General features: G+C 38.1%; 1 pseudogene; it reads left to right on the forward strand.

The window, feature by feature from the left end:
• Positions 1 to 19,927: 19,927 nt before the first annotated feature.
• On the forward strand, positions 19,928 to 20,673 carry LOC148012293 (putative inactive purple acid phosphatase 29 pseudogene; annotated as a pseudogene).
• The last annotated feature ends 2,056 nt before the right edge of the window (positions 20,674 to 22,729 follow it).

A 22,729-nucleotide genomic window follows, 5' to 3' on the forward strand; every position in this document is an offset into this window, starting at 1 on the left:
AAGGAAAAATGGTAAATACATGAATGTGAGGCGACCTAGAAGGGGTAAAAGATAAAAGAGGAATGGTATCAGGTTTAGATGAAAGAAGAGAAACATATAAAGGAAAACGATAAGATATGAGGGAATAAGACAAAAGATTTACATGATCCAATGGATAGAAAGAACAACAAAAATGAAAATCCCGAAAAAATGAATCAATAAATAATGGATGATCAGCAAGATAGCTCAATAACTGAGATTGTAAAGGCTAGCTATCAAATTTATGGAATACACTATTGAGACGATGAGGTTCCAAAGTAGTAATCTCCAAAGTTGGATGCCATGCATGTCCTTTACACCAAGATGTCAGCTCATGATAAGTCTTCAAACTCTCTGCTAGCAAAAGCTCCACTGAATGCACATACATAATAGCTTGCAAGATCACATTCCCTACATAAACATTTAGATCTTCCTCAATCAGGGATATGCAAATGGCCTGTAAGATACATAAAAGATAATAACTGAACTTCATGGGAAACCAGCTCATCCACGAATCTATCAAAAATAGCTCTCAACAAATCTACAGTCTAGAGATTTGACCATCCATCCTCTGGAGGTTCCAAATCCACATTACTTAAGGATACGTATAAGGCAAATCTGTGCTGATGATATTTAACCCAAAAGGAAGGAGGTGGTGATACCAAGTCAGTATAGCGAATAAAATCGTTCTACACACAATTCATGCCTTATTGGAGGCGTTTTACTTTAGCAACAAATCCATCACATAGCTTAGCTTTATGCTGAAATTGGTCAAGCTCCTCCCTAGAAGATACGATTGAAGAAACTACAAGGGCTGGAGGAGGAATAGAAAGAGTGGCAACCTTTCTGATTAAGCTCCTCAATAAACTTTTTTTGTGATTCAACAGTTTCTTGGGAATGCTGTAATTCACTCTCATAAGTATCCAATTTACAAGATGTCTCTAGCATCTCCTCAAGAGCTGTATCTCTAACATATTCTCAGCTTCTAATGTAGCTACTTTAGCTTCCATGGCTTTCTGATTATCCATCAAAACATTTGCCTTAGTCATCTACTTATCAATGTCACTCGGGGTAGCTTTTTTTAATGCTAAATCCTCCAAGGCTTTACTCAACTGACTGGTCAATGAATCCACCTTGTCTTGCAAGGAAGTATAGACTCCTGTGTAAATAGACTAAAGACAAGATGCAAGGGAGGTCTCCAACGTAGACTGGACACCAAAAACTATCTGAGAGAGCAACGGTCCTGCTATCAATGTCTGAAAGGAAGCAGGAATCTATTGATCTAGTTGTCCATCCCTCTGAGCTGAAAATAGGTTAGGACATGAGAAGAACACATGAAGGGAACTACTAGAAACAGGAGGAGTAGTATCCTTAACTAGATTATCTGTAGTTGATACTGCAAAGGGACTAGGTGGCCCTTTATTACGTTGGCACTTAATTCGGAAAAATCTTGAAGGGACTCATCCTCTGAATCTAAGTTTGCCTGTAATGGGGGAGGGGATGGAACACGAGGTGGTGGCTACTTCGAAAGAGGATCAAGATATCAGCCAACTAGCACACCACTAGGAGGAGGGGCAAGAGTGATAATCTTCTGAAGGAAAGCACCATAAGACACATTACTGCCCTGACCTTTTCTAACGCTTTGGAAATGTTGATCCATCTTGACTAACATGAAAGTTGACCAATTAAATTTAGCCCCTTCCAGAATCCAAATAGAAGCAGTGAAAAGCTCCTTGGAGAGACATTTAGATGTAGGCTCTGTCTTATAGAAACTGCTAAAGTTTCTTCCATATCGGGGAGGCGATAGGAGCAACAGAAACCCCTGAATTTGCAATAACCTTGCTGGACACCAAAGGAGTAAACGTCTCCTTCTGAAGAAGGGAAAGGATCTCTTCAGTTGTCAATAAATTGGTTTTCACTAGGGACAAAAGAAGCTAAAAGAGGCAAACACAACACATCATTGATGTTGGTTGTGGATAAGCAGAAGCGTCGAGGTATAAACCAAGCCAGACTAGTTCTTGTATGATGCTAGGAAGGAGTAGCAGATCTTGTTATCCACTGGTGGAAACTTCATGGCCACAAAAGGACGAAGACCAGCACGCGAATACTATCCGCCTCCAGAAGGAAGGAATAATCATGTAGTGGGAATGGCACATGCTGGATCACAAGTGGGGGAGTAGAGGAAGATGATGCCATTCAAACTACACAGGATGTCCACACACACACACACACACACCCAAGGAAAAATAGGAAAAATTCTTACAAAACCCAAACAAAACCATAGCTAAGAAGGATATCACAAAAAAGTCACAACAGAAAAAAAAGAACAGGATTGGACCAAACTTCCCCAAAGAAACCGCAGACCACATAAAAATTTTGACATAACCTATGCACATGTGCGACCGAAAGCTTCGTGATATGCATGACAATCAAGCACCCCGATCCCCGTAATCAAGCACACAAAAAGAAATATATAAGCACCCTGATCCCCATAATCAAGCACCCTGATCCTCGTAATCAAGCACCCTGATCCCCTTAATCAAGCACACAAAAAGAAATATATAAGTTCCAACATATTGTAGCCTCCCAGACACTAACTCGACCGAAAACAGAATGACCAACGCAGACCATCATCGATAAATATGACCGGCCTCTCAAGGACTAAGGAATCCCAATCCCTGTAATCATTGAGCGTACACCTAAAGTGCGGTAAAATAAGCGGGTGATCACTATCGCGTTCATTTTAATCAATGAAAAATTAGTTTGCAATTTATTTTTAATTAAACCCTTAATGCATGGTGGATCGATTTCGTAACCAACCCCACTCTGACAAATTAAATAACTGTTTGGATTGGGGATCTCTAAAAATGTAGTTTATTTTTACAATTATATGATGTTTGGCGCAAAGTGCATGCATGCATGACTTCGGGGGGTCTATTTTAATTACAAGTTACATGTCTCTATAATAGCGCGTGTGCCCGTGCATTGTGAATGGATTTTAATTTACAAATTACATAAGTTATGGCACAACAATGCTCGTACAATAGTAGGGTTCCTTTTATAATTAATGGCCGGGTTCATTTTTATTACAGTTTATGATGTACAGTGTGTTCATTTGGTGGGTGCAATAGTCGTTAGATTTTAAATTACAATTAATGGTGTGTTATGGTGCACGTGAGAAAAGGAAAAAGGAAAGGAAGTTGGCCGTGGGTGGATACCCGCAAGGTCTGAAACGTATTCTGCATCCAAAGAACCCACACAAAAGAGAAAAAGAATCCATAAGTAGTAATAGCAAGGCGATTAGGAACAATCTACTGCCTCCTATCAAATACAAACCAAAAGACGAATACCATGATGCACCAAAGAAAAATATAAGGGACTTGTGTAATGTGAATAACCACATCGTTAGGAGAGGGGGATTGGAAAAAAATTATGGGTATGTTTTAAGATTTATCGGTCATTTAAAAGGATTTTGGGTGGGGTGTTTTGTTTAGCATTAAAGTTGTGTGTTTGGTTTTGTTTTAGTTTGGTGTTTATGTTATGTTTTTTTTCTTTTTAAATGTGGAGATGGGCGGTGGAAGGGTCAAAAATGTAGATAAGATTGGTTTTTAGGTTGTGTGTTTGTGGTTATTGTTTGTTTGTTTGTTATTTGTTCTTTTTTTTCTCTTTTAAAAAAAAAAAGTTTACATGTGGAGGCATTAGAGGGTTTGTGTTTGGATCTTTTTTTTTTCCAAGTGATGTGTGAAATTTCAAAATGAGTGTGAATGAATTAGGTCTTGGATTCCAGATTTTTGTTTTTGTTTATTTGTTTGTTTGTTTATGTGGTGTTTTGTTGGTTTATTTTTTTTCTTTAAATGAGTTCGATATTTATATAGATAATGGAAGCTCATGAAATATTAAAAGACATGTAAAAGAGTGTGTTGAATTTTTTTGGTAAATTTTTTAAAATTTTTATTGATTTTTAATTATTTTGTTAACTTTTTATAAATTGTGAAAGGATTTTAAAATTTATAATATTTTTTATCATTTATTCATGTGTGTTTAGCGAAGAAAATTATTTCAAAAATCAGTAATTGATTAAAAAAATTTCAACTATTTTTGTGATTTTTAAAAAAAATTAAATAGATTTTTATGCTTTTTTTAAATTTGTTTTATGGTTTTTGGTATTTGTAATGGATTTTTTAATGGGTTCAGGTTTGAAAATTACATGTGAACAAGTGTTAGCACATAGGAACTGTGTAGAATTGCGTAGGAATGACTACGATACGTAAACAACTGCTAACGGCCACACCACCTCACGAACAAGATCGGACGTGCGTCCTCGCGCGGGAACACTCGTGAGCAATGCCCGAACATGACACAACGCCCACATGCGGAGGAACACCTGCAATCAGTGTGGTGGGACGAGCTGGTGTTGGGTGACGTGTTGGGGCGTGGAAATTTAGGTGTTGTCGTCGGTGGGGGTGTCGATGGGAACTGAGGGGTTCACAAGAACAAGGACTAAGAGGGGGGGAGGATAGGGTGGGGGGTGAAGAGGGGCTAAGGGAGGGTGGTGGGGAAGGTGGGGGATGAAGGGGGGACTAAGGGGGAGAAGGGTAGGATGGGGGCAAAGGGGGGCTAAGGAAGGGTGGTGGGGAAGGTGGGGGAAAGTGGGTGGGTAGGGAGAGGGGAGGGGGTGGTTGGTAGGGTAGAGGGGAGGAGGGAGGGAAGGAAGTGGAGGAGGAGAGGCGATGGAAGCAGAGGAAGGGGAGGAGAAGGAGGGCGCAGAAGCAGGCGGCGACAGAAGGGCAATGCTGTAGCACGAGGACGAGGCAGCGCAGCAGCGTAGAGGAGCATGAAGGAGGCGCTATGTAGGTGTTGTCGAAGGTAGAGGGCGCAGACGTAGAGGAGGAGGAACATGCGGCGCAAGGAGGGAAGGGAGGAAGAAGAGGGGAAGTGGCGATGGCAAGGGGGAGGGATAGAGTGAGAGAGGGAATGTTGCAGGCTGTTGGGGAGAGAAAGAAAGAAAGAAAGAAAGAAAGAAAGAAGAGAGAGGAGAGAGGAGGGAAGGAGGGGGGAGGGTTTTTTTTTAAATTGAAAAAAATACAATTAGTATTTGATTTTTTGTTTTAAAAAATAAAAATCAAAGGTAGCCCCCCTCGTCCCGTGCATAGGCGCGGGGTGGGGGTAAAAAAATTTGCAATGGCAAGACCCATAGATGGCTGGGACACCATCACAGGGGCGAACGATGCGACGGATGGATTAGAAGACGTGTAAATTGAAAAAACGCGGATGTTTACGTGCAACGCAGGAGGCGCATACACATGTAAAAACAAGAAAAAAAAGCCCAAACTGTGCATCGGAATGAAATGTAGTAAAACTAGAAAATGTGCCAGAAGGTAGGAGGAAGACTGTGGAAAAATGCAATAGGGGGGTCTGGGGAGAATGCAAGGCGTTCACATGGAAAAAATGTGAAAATTGAGCCTGAAAATGCATACGAGAATTAATATCGGAGAATCTATTCTTCCGAATGAAGTGTGCGAAGAATGAGAAATGTGATGAAGAACGTGCCTGACAATCCTATCACATCAAATCACAATTTTGATCGAGATAAGATGCATTCACATGCAAAAAACCGAGCAATCATACCTGAAAAGGGATTTGAAAATTAATAGTTAATGATCCATCCACCGGAATGGAGGGCAGTAAAAAGGAGAAATGTGAGGATATAGATAATCTTCAAGGCTGGCACATTAAAACTCAATTCCGATGGGGGTAGGAGGTGTTCACATGGGAAAAACAATAAAATGAAGCTTGAAAACACTTAGAAAAATTAATAACAAAAAATCCATAGGTCAAAACAGTGCAAAGAAAAAGAAGAAATGGATAGGAAGGAGATGGTCAAGGGTATCCACTCAGAATTTAATTCCGAGGAGAATAGGGTAGGTTCACATGGAAAAAGGACGAAAATACGCACAAAAAATACAGGAAAACTTGAAAATTTTAATAACAGACAAATCGTACATTAGAATGATTGGCGGTAAAAAGGAAAAATGGAAAGTGGAAGATATAGGAAAGGGTTGTCACATCAAATCAGCGTTCCGAAACAATAAAGGAGCATTCACATGAAAAAACATCCAATGTGCAGGAATTGCTTCAAAAATTAATAACTTTCAATCCTTTGCTCGGAACAGGGGATGGTAAAAAGTAAAAAGGTACAATTTAAAGGGATACACATGGATGTAAGGTTGGATTTGGGTTTTTGTGAACTCGGGATGTATTCACATGGAAAAACGACCAAAACACCGTGTAAAGAAAAATAACAATAGGAACAACCTTGTAGGTAAGGGAGACGAGGGCTGGTGGGTAGGCAAGGGACCCATTAAGGTGAAGTGAAGACATAGGATATACACAGATTGCGTGAATGACATATGCAAGATGTATGCTCGGCAGAAGCGCAGGGACGCGTCCCTACACTTGAAACCTTACTGGGTAGGGTGAAATGACTCCGCACAAATACAAGATGTGTCACTGGACTATATGTTAGCATCCCCACACTTAAAACATGATCATCACTTGCAAACAAAAGGTGTAGGGTTAGAAAAACTTGGCCCAGTTTGCCGAGCATTGCCCTATTGACGTCACGTCCTGTGTCGTAGTTAGTTACAAAAGGTACCAAGATGTCTTCATAGCATATGTCCAGCACGGCAGGGACCACGTTGCAGCACCCAGGGAGGTAACTTTGCTGATGAAGGTGCAGGAATTCGGGTGATGAGGACGAATATTGCACTTAGTGCACAGTCACTCAAATGGGGAGGAAAGAATAGTCACTCGCCCCATAACGTACATCACTCGATGAATCTCACAGAGAAAACCATAACGTACACCCAGTTTAGAAATTGACAAGGGAAACGGGACATGAGTATGCTAAGGTGCATAGTTGATGGTGCATAAGTGTGTCCAACCCCATCTGGCATAGGTGCAAGCAAGAAGGCCAAGGACGCTTATGGTGCAATGTACAAAACAGGGTGATGTGTCATGTGATAACAGCAGAGACCCATGCCACGGGTGAATAGGAAAATTAAAACATACATTGCACCAAGTGTCGTAATGTCCCTCAATCTCACCTGACGATGATTGTTTTGAGGACACACCAATCACACTCGACTGACGCTCTGTTTGAGAATACAAGAGGGCAACCCGATCCTTACACCCATTATTGTTATTCTCACAATCACTTGTGCAAATGTTATATGCCTCATGCGCATTTGATGGTGCAACAGTGTATCCCGCCCTATACTGGCATACAGTGCGAGAAGGAATTAATTCACCCACGGTTTTATCTTCAACAAAATTGATATTGCTCTTCATATTCTTCATATTTTTCATTGATAGACAAAGAGAACACAAGAGAAATACCACTTTGAAGAAAAATAATCACATAGTATTCATCTTCATAGTTCTCTCTCTCAATCTCTCATCATAGATAGATACATTGCTTTGTATAGAATTGACTATCTTTGACTCTCTCTTTCTCTCTCAATCAATAGTTCATCATCTGCTCACTACAATACTATATAATCGCTCATAATAATCCTTCTCTAGTCATGGATGCCCCTTCCAAAAGGTATATCTGATATGAAAGGTCACCAGAGCCACCACAGTGACTCTTCATAGCTCATCACTGTCACTTCACTCTAGTCTTCTCTTGAGTCTTCAACAACTACTTCTTCCACTTTCTTGAGCTCTTTTGAACTTGTGTTTACCTCTTCCCAGGGCTAGAAAACTTCCCCAAAATCACACATATATTCCACAGAACATTTACAGAGGCATATAGAACAGAACAAAAACAAGAACAAAGCAGGAACAGAGGCTCTACAGAAGCTCCACAAAAGATTTCACAGAATGTCAATATAAAGCATCAGAACCACATAACTCATACTAAACCATCCCAAAATATCAAAAAACCATTTAGTGAGGTTTCAAAAGATCTCAACCTCCATCAATCATTAATCCATACTTCATAGAGAAGAAAACCAGAACAAAACAAAAGCTAAACAAAAGGTATCATAACCTCAATATAACCTATCAGAACATCATAGAGCCTCATATTTCTACTGAGAATCATCATGAGCTTCCAAAACATAATCAATCTCATCCAAAACACTTTCAAACACTTCCAAAACAACTAGTCATCACTCAAAATCCATCAAAAATCAACCATTTAGCCTTCAAAAACAACAAAAATCAACCAAAAAATCTAGTCAATTCGGCATTCAACATCTACAACTACTAGATTGCAAGAACTTGCTCCTTCACTTTTCTACATGTAGTCAATATAGGGCCTCTAATACAATTGGCCTAATACCTTGAGTCATGGTTTTGATTTTTGGATGCCTTCTACATGCTAAGTTGGATATTATGTTATTCAAAAAGCATTTTTAATGTAAATAATAGTTGAACTTTTTGTTATCACAAAAAATTTGAATATATTTTTCAATGGCATGTTAGTATTTAAGGAAATGAGTGAATACTACTTATATTTTGATGGAAAATCTTTGTGATGTTTATACACCTAAGAAATCCTCATGTTGTTATCATAAGCTTTGCAAGTACTTGAGTTCAAGCATTGAGCTTGAACTGGCATGAAGCTTGCAAGGTTCATTAAAATTGGAAAATTCAAATTTGACTTTTTGATTGTTTTATAAAGGCGTCAAAGGTTATCTAACACTTTAGGAAAAAAATTAAATAATTTAAATAATTTAAATAATTAAATGAGTTAAATTATTTAAAATAATTTAAGTAGATAAACTTATCTAATTAAATTAGTTAAGTAGTTAAATAGTCAAATTAATTAAAATAATTATATTATATAAATTTACTATGTAGCTAAATAGTTCAATAAATATAAACTAGTTAAGTGTTTTTTAGATAGGAGTTTGTAGATAAACATTCTTATATAAAGTAGGGATGTTTATTTCGAAGTTATATTTGTGTATGTGTGTGTGTGATGGAAAAGACTCTTAATTCAAACATACATGCATTGTTTGAAAAAATCCCTAATAATACCATAATATACATTCAAGTATCATTATTTGGACTAAATAATGCTACCTAGTCTACATGTGAATGTAGTCATATTTCTAAAGAGCTCTTTTTTGTGCATATAATATCTTGATTTTTTATCAATTAACCTTTATTTTTTGAGTTTATAAGGATTTGAGTTAAGGTGATCGACTAAAAATAATTAAGGTGATTCTTTAAATAAGGTAATATCCCTCTCTAGTTTTGGTGATGATCACCTTCTAGACACCTTCAAGGTATCTTCTAGATCTATATGAGATAGGAGTCACCTTAATGTAGAGGTGAAGCCATGTCTTGACTAGATGACTAGGAACTTTGGCGTTGATGTACTACATGTGATATTTAGTCTGAGAGGTGGTGATTGACCTACTTTTTGCTCCACAAGAGGTGATGATTCACCTTCTAGATGGTGGTGTTCACCTTAAAGATCATGGTGGGTGGAGTTGATGTGATATTTGTAAGGTCATGGAGATGTTCAGATACACTAGAAATTATGTAAAGTAGGCTAGAGCTTATACATGGAGGTAAAGGATGTTCACCTCAAGTAGAAGTGGTCCAATCAACGTGTTGTTAGTTGAGGTGATGATTATAACCTTGAGTGGAGCACCTAGAGTGTCGGCGATGGGTTTCTACCATTAGGATTATACTGTTAACCTTCCAAATTGTGTTGAAATGTGGTCAACGTGATCACCACCTTGAGTGGGAGTGATATAAACGATTACCTTGAGTGGAAGTAATCTAATCAAGGTGATGGAGGTCATTAAAGGTGATTGACATTGAGTGGGGATGATCTAGTTAAGGTGATGAGTGCAAGTACAATGATGTTCTTCTTGATTGGAGGTGATCAATTCAAGATTATGAAATGTAATGGAGGTGAAGGGATACGATCAAGATGATGACCACCTTGAGTGGAAATGATCAATAATGCTCATCCTATGTGGAGATAGTCTAATCAGGGTGATGCAATGTAGTGGAGGTAAAAGAATGTAATCAAGATAATGACCACCTTGAGTGGAGGGTGATGAATGGTATCATTAGCCTAAGTAATGTCCAATCAAGGTGAAGTGACTTAAGGTGATGGTGATCACCCTTTTTGAGTGGAGGTGATATGCGATTGCCTTGAGTGGAGGTGATTCAAATCAAGGTGATGAAAGACAATTAAGGTAATGAACACCTCGAGTGAAAGTAAAGAGGTCCAATGGAGGTGAAATAGTGGTAGTGCTCCAATCAAGGTGATGGTGGGAAACAATCAAGGTGATTAATGCGCGTGTTTATAGTGACCTACTTGACTTAAAATGCATCCATATGTCCAATAATGCTAATACAACCTTTATTTGTACCAGTTATTTGCAATCAAAAAAACCATTTTTGGCAAGGATTTGATCTTGAAAATGAGAAATCGAGGTGATCAAATGATGTAGTGGAGGTGATAATCTTTGGCTCCCATTTGAGCCCAATAGTTCATGTAGTGTTGCTAATGGACACATGAGGGATAGACATTATCTCAAAGATGCCCCTAGCGTGTTTTCATCATGGAAGTATATTGAGGTGATTCTTAAAGCCAAAAAACTAGCAATCTAGGTGATGTATTGTTCCAACAAGGTGATTGTAAGAGACCTTTCAAAAATTGAACTTTATTTTTGTCCCCAAAATGAGAAATTTGGTTGAGATTTGTGGCTTCAAGAGCAGCAATTACAATGATATGAGAATGCAACTACAATGATCATTCTAACTCTCTAGTGAAGGTCCTATACGCACACCCAACAACCTTGATGTTATCATTGTATGTTACTCTTATCCCTAGATATACACACGACATTTCTCAATCTAAGAGTTTGAAATAAACAAGTTTTTAAAGCATAAAAATGGTAACTAGATACAAAGATTCGACCAAAATATTCATAGATTCTCATATCGAACACTAGGTGTCGAGTGATTGGAACATACTTCATTGCACCAACTTATTAATATTTAAAGAAAATAGAAAATTTTAGTTGTGACCTACTCTTATATAATGGAGTTAGGTCCTTTCTAATAGTATGTGGTAATTTTTACATGCCATTTTCATGTTCAACATGGCATCATGTGATACCAAGAACAAAATACTGGCCACCTCGAACACTAGAGATCAAAGTTACTCCATAGGGCATAATCATTGTTTATTGTTTTGCCATTATTACAAAGAAAGGGGCTGCAACTTCCACTTCATGAGGCTAAACTCCTTATAGGTAGACATTGTAATGCTATTCATCATTGAACGACTATCTAAAATCACATGATTCATAACCCATCTCTTGTAGTGGTGGATAGAAATAATGTCAAGGATGGTTAGATATAGGTACTAGGCTCTAAGGGATAGAAGTATCTATCTTGAGCTTTAAGCATCATATCCACCATAGTTGCTACAATCAATGTCACTACTCTATATAAGAGAGGTACAAATTTTGAGAGTTGTAAAAGATGGTCACAAAATGGCAAATCAAATCTAATGGTTGGCCAAGTGGTATATTGATCAAGTATGGTAGCAAGGTTGCATTCGCTATTGGGACATCTTTCATTAGAACTTGTAGGCTTGAAACATCCACTAAAGCTTGTAAGACCTTATTCTAGTTCTAATGAACATCCAAAGCATTCTTGAGAATGTGTATTAGTCTCATGTCATGCATCATAGGTAGTTAAGTTATAAACCATGTGTTGATTTGGTACCAAAATTCCTTCTTTTTGGGCCAATTTAAAATTTCTTAATTCTTTTCTAGGTACTGCTCACTCATTTTCAGAGTGAGTAGCCACATTCACAATTGGGTCGGCAAGCTCCACAATCTTGACCACATTGAGGAAAGGTATTGGTGCCTTCTCCTTATCATTTTGTGCTTATTGCTTCTGGGCATTATACATCTGTCCTTCACATCTAGTAACTCTAAGAGAAATCTCACAACATTTCAAATAGGTGTTCACTCCATTGTTATTGCCACACTCATCTTCTTCTTGATCCACACTCTCACAAGAATGTGTTAGGCAAGGTCCACTTAAATCCAACTCACACCCACCTCACAATCACTCGCAACATAAAATGGAGTCCCTCCAAGACTCCCATCATTAGTTAAACTCAAATTCCAACACCTCACTACTCTTACACGAGTCCAAAAAATCATCATCATTGAAAAATATACACAAACATTGTTTTCACTTGCCTTAGCACTCTCAAGACTTGCTTTTGTACTCACAAGCTTGCTCTCATACCCTCTCATATCAAAAACATTTTCACAAGGCAATAACTTACAAAATCCCTTCTTTTTGCTCTTTCATTCCTACATCATCTTGGGTTTCTTTCATAAGTTCTCTCAGCTCCTTTTCACATTCATCATGTTCTACATTAGGGCTTGCTTGTAAAATTTGTAGTTCAAGGTCACTCCCCATGGTCAAGTCAAGCCATTGATATTTGGGTTTCATCATCTTCATTGAAGTTAAACAAAAGTGTTGGCCAGTGGTCTTATAGTATATCGATAGGATCATTGGTTTCCAAAGTATCACAAGTCTTTGCTGAAGCCCCATTTTTGTGTGAGTTCTCCAAGTCCTATGTCTCAAACTAAGAGCCCACCTCCTACCATAGCTCTTCCAAGGTATCCACTTGCCATGTGCTAAGAATGTATTTCTATTAGTTGATCCAAACTTGTAATCTATCATAAAAAACTCTTATGTACTCTCATCTAAAAATCTTAATAAGTCATCACCCACCATGACCTCCCCTCTTAGATTTTTCAATTTTAAATTCCTTCTTTGTACCTTCAAAGGGAACTTATAGGCTTGAGTTATCCTCAAAAACCTTAGTATCATTACTCTTTTCATCTCTTTGGAAACCATTAGTATACTTCTCTCTTTCTTCTTTCTCACTCTCTTTCTCATATTTTTCCATCGAAAACTTCTCATCCCCCCCCCCCCCCAAAACTCCATTTTAGTGTGAATAAACTCATTCTCATCACTTAACTCTTGGAATTCACTAGTCACACCTCTCTCAAGACATCATGGATCATCCATGCTCATTGGATTGGAGCTCACACAAATTGACTCTTTACTATGCTCCTCCTCATTGGGTCAAGCACTCTTCTCTTCATAATCACCCTTCTCTTGTGATGAAAAGGCCTATAGGCTTGAGGCACCTCCATGAGAAACCTTGCTCTTCTTCTCAATTCCTCTATGGCTTTCCCTTTTACAGTCCTCACTTGGCTCCCAACAAATAGTCTCATCCTCTTGAGTTGGATCATTGAACAAAAGAATATAATTTTTGCCATAGTGACCATAACAAATTTTCTCATTCTCATGCATAGTTGTACTTTCATTGCTTCGGCAAGTTGACCTCTCTTGCTACACTACACATCCTCAAGTTAATCTCAACTTTCTCTTCTTTTCAACATTTCTCTCTTGCTAGTTTTACAATTGGTCCTTTAGAGCTCACTTCTAATGACTCACAGGTGGTGGACAGGGTGTAAGAAACTTCTATTCAGACCTAAAGATTCAATTACATTAAAAAAAATCATAATCCAAACTAACAACTTGATATCTCCATTTGAAGAGGGGATCCTAAGCTTTGATTTGAATCAAAATTTTGGCAATCTGATATCAAGAGATCAAGTTATTGCTGATTTTCTAACACTAGGTATAGTGAGACAACACCCACACATCATACAGGGGGACACTATTTGTCATTATTCTGCCCAAAGTTTCCAACCCAAGTCCCTCCTCATCATGTGCATGTGACATGGACAATGATTTGCGTGGAGGAGATATCTGATAAGCATGTAAAGGAGAAGTAATGGAATAATAACATAGTTAGCTAGAATATGCTTTGAACTTTTTGATTGCTTTAGGTACAATAAATTTAGTTTGTCATTATAAACAAGGGTGTTGTAAAATTGCATATTAGCTCAACTATAGTGTGGGTATGTGATTAGCACTAGTTCTTTGGAATGTTGTCTTGTTTACCAGCTCAAAGGTTACACTCATGTACGTAGAATAAGTTGCCTTGAACATTTGCATGCTACCACCTTATGGATTTCTTTACCACATGGCCAATCCTTCTCTAAACATGGCTCTATCTGGTCTTCTTCTAGTCAAAACTTAGCTCCATATTGCTTTCTACTATGATTTTTCAAAGTACAAAAGAAAATTTTCATATGGAAAAATATTTTGTATGAAATACACCTATATTTGATATGAAATAGTAACCTCTCTTTTAAAGATGAAAACACATTATTTTTGTTGATGTAATGTTTAAGATAAACCTTAAACTAGCCTTTCTTTAGTTTGTAAACTTGGGAATTTGCTTTGAATTGTACAATAAAAAATAAAAAATAATAATTATGAAATTATTTAAGATGACAAAAAGTTAGGTACTTTTTTCTAGATCTTTTTGAAATGGTCAATTTTAGTAATATAACCCACTTCTAATTTTAAAGTTAATGTGTTGACAACACATGCTCAATGTATTTGGGACATTTAGATGCACTCCAATTATTTCAAGAGCCTTGACCATTTAATCGGTGGCTAGCTCTCACACAATCTCTTGCACACGAACACACGATCCATTTGTAGTGAATGCGCAAAGCATACCCTCAATGATGAAGAATGCATGTTGCACACTCCACCATCCAAGATGCATCTCCTAGATTCTCAAATCCTCTACATCCTTTGTCATGCTAGAGGAGAGCATGGTAAGGTACGGAGAAAAATATGGAGACTTCACCCTCTTGGTCCCTTACCCTTTCTCTCTATTTCTCTCAACTTACCTCCATCCCTCCCTCTCTCTCTCTCTCTCTCTCTCTCTCTCTCTCTCTCTCTCTCTCTCTCTCTCTCTCTCTCTCTCTCTCTCTCTCTCTCTCTCTCTCTCTCTCTCTCTCTCTCTCTCTCTCTCTCTCTCTCTCTCTCTCTCTGCAAAAGTAAGAAGGCAAGACTCAAAAGTTGGCACATAGATGAATTGTATTTTCCATTCTTTTTCAACCTTTTTATACAAAAGTAGGGTTAGGGGTTTCCCTATATCCTTGAGCATCATGTCTGTCTTTTAGAACAAAGGCCAAATTTTCCTCTTGCATGCACTTAAATCCATATCCATTCGTTGAGTGCTACCAATTTTGATTACAAATTGCATGAGAGGGAGCCCAACTCTCGTTCTAAGCAAATTTTTTTTCTTAAGGCATAATAATTTCCAAAAATTTTGAGACTTCCATGTCCTCTTTTGTCTTCAGGTCTTCAAGTCTTCAAGTGTTAGTTAGCACTTGTCCCCCTCCTAGTAGAATGCCAGTCCCATGCCAATTACGTCAAAGGAGTTGGCAAGAAGAGCTGGGTTAGTTGCGACAAAGAGACCCTACATGGCTAAGCTACTTTGATGGTATAAGGGAAAAATGCAATGTGTGGTGAAGAGGAAAATGATGGTTGTTGGAGGTGGAGAAAGTTGTAGATGTCTATGGTTTACATTTGCTTCATATACCTATCATGGTGCTCTCCCTAAGGGTGTGTCTACCTGCAATGGTAATGTGAGGTGCTCATGTTGTGGAACTAGGAGATGCATCAAATTCCAAGGAACGTTGTCTTAGACTTGAGGATCCAATTTTTGAAAGATTAGTGTGTTGTACCAACCCTAGGTTGATAGGTTTTCCAAGCAAGCTTGGGATATCTTGCCCTTGATGATGGGACCTGAGGTTGTGATGTGGGGGAGTGGGCTAGGGTGGCCCCTAGGTGCTACGAGAGTGTCATGTGCTTCTCTCTTTATCTTTTTTTCTTTTCTAATTGAATAATTTTGATAAGCATTTGGGGAGTGGCCTAAGTGCATGTTGGAGGCATCCTTTATTGGACATATATTGTTTGTTGGCGATAAAGGTGCATGTGCTTACACCACATGTGTATTCACTACAATTACAGTACTCATACACATATACATTGTAGGTGGTGAGTACCCATCACTATCAAGTCATTCTTTATTCTTTCAATGACTAATGAATAATGGAATGCCAGTCACGCATTACGATTGTTGGAGTTTCCACATCTTATATATATCTCTCTCTTGCTCTCTTGCTCCATCCTCCATAGCTTGCAACTCTTTTACTTCTGCTTACTTGTGCTTCCACTTGGGCTTCTCCCTTCAACTGGTATCAAAGTCTTGATTGAGAAGATTCATCTGCAATTACTTCAACCCAGTTCGAATACCTATAGTCCATTTATTCATGGCAGTCATGACTTTAGGCTCAAAGGTATGCATTTGAACTTCCTCGCTTCCCGGGTTGTTCCCACCTCTTAAGGCTTACTCCAGGAGTTCAAAAGACCCCATTGATCATTGCTAAGGGCTTAGTAGTAGCCAACATGACTAGCAAGACCAACGCAAGGATTAGCATGCCTAGCATGTTTTGTGCTTGAATTTCAAGCGCTCTTCTTGACCCACATCACTTAGTCAACCACTCCCCCCTCCTCTCTAGCACTTGGTAAAGGCTTTGGCATCTTCCTAGCATTAGAAACTTGCACTTGGACTTTTCTCGGAGCTCACAAACCTATGTTATTTGTTTTATACAGTAGCAGACTTATTGTTCACAAGTTTGGCATATTATGCTCTCAATGTTTGATATCTATTCATGCTTTGGTTGATGCCTATTTGGTGTTGGGGTTATTAAAGTATACTTTTTTGATAACTTGAGATGCCTTGTGGGATCTTTTGAGCTAGAATAGCTTAGGTTATACAAAGATATTTACTGTTGTAATAAACAGAGCAACAAGCATTGTTTGGAAAAGATTATGCCTAATACTCTTTGATGTTAAACACATATACCACTTAGATACATTGATATTTGGTTGTTATGTATACACCCCACTATGCTTATGAAATGATTTGAGCTTTGCATTTGAGCTCGATTGCATATCTTTGACCTTTATTTACATGCTTTGGTTGCTATTGTGATTGTTACATATGGGCTGGAAAATTTTATTGGATTTTATGCTCTTGGCTTATACTTTATATATCTTGGATACTTAGATGTCATGTACATGATTTATTGAGTTTGTCTTGCTCAATTGACATTTGGTTTTTTTCCAGTGAGAGTAACTTGACACTTAGATATTTGCATTAAGCTTTGGATTGATACAATTGAGCTTGAGCTTATTCCATTGAGATAGTGGGACTCATTTAGATATATAGATGCTCTCTTGATGCTTCTTGGATGTACTTACTCTTCACTGGGCTGATTTGATTCATGCTTTGGGCACAGCACCTATTTGTATTTGAGTGATGTTAGTGAAGTCTACACCATGCTTGGCTAAGTATTGAGCTTCATTACCCTTGCTCAGCTGGTTGTGCATTTGGCAGTTTTCTTTTCTTACCCCTAAAACCTATTATATGCATGATGTCTATTCCCATTGGATGTATCTCTCCTTAACACATTGAGGTTGTAATAAATCTTTATAACAGTTGTATGCATCTTCACCACTAGCCGCTCCTACATATCCTATGTGTTGCAGGATATAGCTAGCAATGTGAGCTTGGATTTTCCTTATCAACTACCCATAGTCGATGACAATTCGTTGATGAGCTGGTGGATAGCCCTACACTTTGGTGTTTTCTTTTGTTAGACCTTACCTTGGCTATGATTTGGGGCTAACTCGTAGACATTTATAGAAGCCTATTTTATTGTACTATGCTTTTATTTGTTGATATGATGACTAGTGGATCAAATGACAGTGGTATCTTTCACATTGACAAATTGGATGGAACTAATTTATAGCTATTGGAAGGTATATATATGGCAAGTTTTGGTGAAAATTTTACAGAGTGAGCCATTGGGACAGGAGAGTGTAAAGACAAAGGTTTTGATGAGGAGGATTGGGCTGAATTGGATGACTTATGTAAATCTACAATCATTTTATCACTCTCTAAGTAATGTTGTCTCTAAGGGTAGAATGCATGGCAGTTATGGGAGAAGTTCCATAATGTCTATGATAAGAAAAGCCGTGCCTCTTAGATATATTGGCTGAAGCAAATCATAGGCCTTCATATATCAAGAAGCACAGACTTCCATATCTACCCACTTAAATGAGTTTCATTCTATTTTTAGCCACTTGTCGCATCAAAGGGAATTAACTTTAGGAAGAATCTTCCACCATTTTTCTTGCTAGTTATATTTCTTGAATCATGGGATACATTATGTACTGCTATGTATACCTATGGTCTTGGATTGTGGGGTTTTTTGTGTCTTGTTAAGTTATCATTGCACTTAATAAAGATTCAATTTTTCATTAGGTGGTGACTATTTCATTGGTAGCCAAAATTTTGCACAAGCCCAAATTATAAACTCATTATGTTCCATTCGTTGGACACATGTGATGAGGTTGGGAGCATCAAGGGGACTTTGAAGAAGACGTGCACGTGTAATGCGGGCCAGTGACATGCACCATGAAGAATATCATGACTAGCACCATGCCAGCATTGCCCAATGACCGCAACCATAGCATCTACTACCACCTGCAGGTGCACAACAACTGCCACTAGCACTACTCATCCAGGTTTGTGATGGTGGAGAGCAAGTATCCGCTCGGGCTACTTGATCGGCATCAATGATGGCCAGTCTCTCATGCCTGGGTAGACCTGGAATTACCCCGTTAATGTTGATTCCTCTTGTCTTGGAAAGCTTCAATGTTTCAATTTATTTGAGCATCCAAATAATCTTTCCAAGCATCCAAAGGCAAGTTATTTTGCATCAATTATAGCTACTAATGGCTGCCCAAATACAAGCAAATTAAACTATGGAAGCCCCTAAATGAAGCCTCAATGACCCCTTGAGCCAAAGCACATTTCATCTTAAATATAGAGCTCAATGATGAGAATAGTGTCTCTATGTGTGGACAACAAGCACCAATGTCAAAGAAGAAGCTTGATGACAACACCTAAAAACATGCCATTTATTGCAACAATTTTTTGGCAAAACTGTATACAATTGACACCTTATTACTAAATTTTTACATGAATTCAATGCAGATGCGGTGTTCGTTGTTGCTGTCTTTGGAGGTCGTGTCCTTGCAGTCTAGCTAGGAGATGTGGTACAAGGAAGTTCTTATACGAGAGGAAGGTGGAGTTTTAGACAAAATCTGATAGGTTTACTTAGTGAATCTCAGCTATGACTATTTTAAATTTTCCTGTAGGGATTATTATCACTTAGAGGAGATAAGACCTTGTTATAAATTAGGAGTCTTTGGGGGAATTTTGGAATTGACAAGGTCTTGACAGGTTGATAGGATATCTTAGTATTAATCTCAGGGATGGAGGATTTCATTAGTTATGCTACCTCCTACCTCCTAATGATGAAATTCTTTATGAAAAATACATAGCATTATGATTGTGATTATTGTCTACAGTAATATTGTAGTGATGATCAAGGGGTGATCATTAGATCATTGATGATTATTATGAAGATTTCTTTGGGGAGGTGTTGAATATTAGATTCAAGAGGATGACTCTTGGCAAGGATCATGTGATCCAAAGGGACTTACTCGCAAAAGGAAGATCGGATGTACCACCTAGGATGTACTCTTGGTGTTAAAGGTTATAAGGATACACTATGTCATATGTGAATTTATCCTTGTGACATCCAAAAGGGTGCCAAAGGAAATTTTGCAATATCAATCCAAGATATGCAGTGGTTAGGGGTAGGGCAGCTTTCTACTTGGAAACTACTTGATGATCATGATCTATCTACGATTGATTACCAAGTATTGTGGTCCTCATCAACTAACACTCTTATACAAAACATGTGGTAGTCTCTTCATATTTCAACGATCCTTATTATTATTTTAAAAAATAATATACATTACCACCATGGATTACACCTTGTCACAAGTATATCCAAAAGAAATTAAACACCATGATGTACAGGGTGGTAAGGGGGATGAAGAATTCAAGCAATAAACTCGTCACTCACATAGATGGATTTGGTAACTACCACTTAGAGGTGCAAGGCCCATTGGGATCGGAGGATGAAAGAAGAAGTGTCCTAAATCTTTACATGCTTGATAGTAGGGACTACTCCAAGGTGAAGAGGATATATGGTTATGGGTGGATTCAAGAAAGCCAAAAGAAATGGTTTAAAGAGCTATTTATCGAACTGCAGGAACGAAACAAAATCAATGCATTTACATCAATGGATAAGATTCCTGCCTTGGCTTATTTTCACATTTCTCTAGTTGAGACACGTATGGCAAGTCTTTGCTCAATAATTAGAGTTAAGCAAGAGGGAATTGGTTGTGCACAAGTGAACTCTGGCTTCTGGTCGACGTTGCATGAAGCAAGAGATGTTCGTATGGTCTTTAATGGACATCATCATGTCAATGACTTTTGCGGCAACCTTCGAGGAAATACAAAAGTTTGTTGGCTACCATGCATATGGTAAAGTTGGTTGGACTAGACGAGCAAGGGTTGTCCTTGTGTCATTGAGGTCATCAACTAGTAGCAATACCTCACACATTGACATTCTAAAGGGTGCAAAGGTGCCTATATTACCCTATGTGGGCTCACTCATACAAGACGGGCAGTTACATTCTCGTGACGTCGCTCTCTATTTCTGAGAAAACTGTGAGGAAAGTTGGGGGGCTGAATGGCAGTTGCGTTTTTTTTAAAGGATATAAGGCGCCATACAAGGAAGGCTCAGGGGAAAAGAGTGTGAATGGTTGTGGTGTACATGAGGAGAGAGGAGGACAGGGAGAGCGACATCCATATGCTGCCGGAGGATTTGCCAGCGGAGGACACGCTGAAGGCCATGGATATGCAACATAGCGATGAGGCTGGAGAGAGAGAGAAATGCCATGTCCACACCTAGTACGCTTCCGCGGCTTCTTGTAATGCAAGCACAGCATGACTTTGGAAACGGAGATCCGTCTTAAAGTCCTGAGCAATCTCTCTGACAAGCCTTTGAAACGGCAGCTTGCGAATCAGGAGCTCCGTGCTCTTCTGATACTTGCGAATTTCACGTAGAGCAACAGTGCCGGGACGATAGCGATGAGGCTGGAGAGAGAAAGAAAGGCCATGTCCACACCTCGTTGATCAGAGAGTTGGTCTCTGCTGTGTCATGGCCTGCGAGGTTCGTCCCAGCCAAGTCGAAGAGTAAGGACTGCCTGAGAAGCTTGCGTGAAGGGTGAGGAGGCGCCTCCTTCAAAGACGCCATGGCACGAACCTGAGAGAAAAACAGAGAGGTTGACATCATCTCGCTAATTATCACCATGCTTTTGAGCATCATTTTTTTTTTCTTTGTGATTAATGTCGCTACCCTTGAGCCTTAACCATCTTATTATCAACCATTAATCTCCTCATTTCTCCTCTTCAATTCGCCATCCCTTCCTCACTCCTTCATCTCACGAAATATGTGGTGACAACATTTGAGATATTGCATGGATAACAGCAACCATTTTTTATCAATATGTGATTAAAAGAAGGGTAATTAACCACTCTTCTTAAAAAAATTGGGTGAAGAAGAGGATTTGGTGGACAGATCATGGAGATATTGAATTCGTCTATACCTTCTTCATAAGTCATTGTTTCCTTAACCAAAAGCCAACCAACTCTTGATTAAGAGTTTAATCTTTAATTTAAGAAAAAAGGGGCATTCCCATTGCCATGGAGCAACAGTCATGCGAGGATCGGTGAGAGAGTAAAAAGATCGACGAGCTGATGGTTGGAATGACTGGCCGGACGACGGACTTGTATTGACTAGACTGCAAGAGGACACGGTCTTCAAAGACAACACAACGATCAGCGGGATTTACAAGTACATGCCTACACCATTTATCTAAAATGAATGATATATTATAAGTAAATGTTTAGTTAATATTTTTTAGGAAATGCTTTGAAACTTGTTTTTCTATGTTGAATGGTTGTTTGCATTGATGTGAACTGGTTTCTATTTATTGAAAATAGAAAATAGTAGAAAATGCTTAAAAATGACTTAAAAACGACTCAAATAATTTTTTATAAAATGGCTGATTGGAAATTTATAAGTTGTGACATTTTTTCTATAAAGGTTATGACTCAAGAAATTTACTGGATTTTTATTAGAATTTTTAGAGATGGTTTAACATATTTAAAAGTTCAAAACTAGTTATGTTCAAAGTAAAATAGCAGTTTTCATTTAAATAAAAATTGTTCTCTATCAATAAAAATACGAATCTTTACATGGAAAGCTGAAAAGACAATTCTTGATTGCTGATGAATTTTTGTAAGCTTTAAGATGAAAAGAAACATCAGTTTAATTATATTCTATTTTAAAAAACATTTTTTTTCATAAACATGGTGTTTCTAATTTGAGTAAGTAAAATGATACGTGATGTACTATTCAATAACATGGGGATGGGTAAAAAATTGAGAGATGTAATAGTATTTGATGATATTTGCTGATGATAAGAAAATTATAACTTTGAATTCAGATTATAAATATTGGAAACGTAATAAAATAATTGTTTGATGGTATGAGGGAAAGCCTCAGCATCCAAATTTAAGATTTATATTTTGTTCATATTAAAAAGAAATCATCTGATGATTGCAAGGAAGAGTGAAGGACTACTAAGCCTTATTTATAAATTAACAGGGAATATGGGAATGTAAAATAAACTATGTATATGATTTCGTTGG

Source organism: Lygodium microphyllum, chromosome 27 (genome assembly GCF_053477565.2).
Source record: "Lygodium microphyllum isolate KBCC chromosome 27, Lygodium_microphyllum_v1.1.10, whole genome shotgun sequence".
NCBI classification, from domain to species: domain Eukaryota; kingdom Viridiplantae; phylum Streptophyta; class Polypodiopsida; order Schizaeales; family Lygodiaceae; genus Lygodium; species Lygodium microphyllum.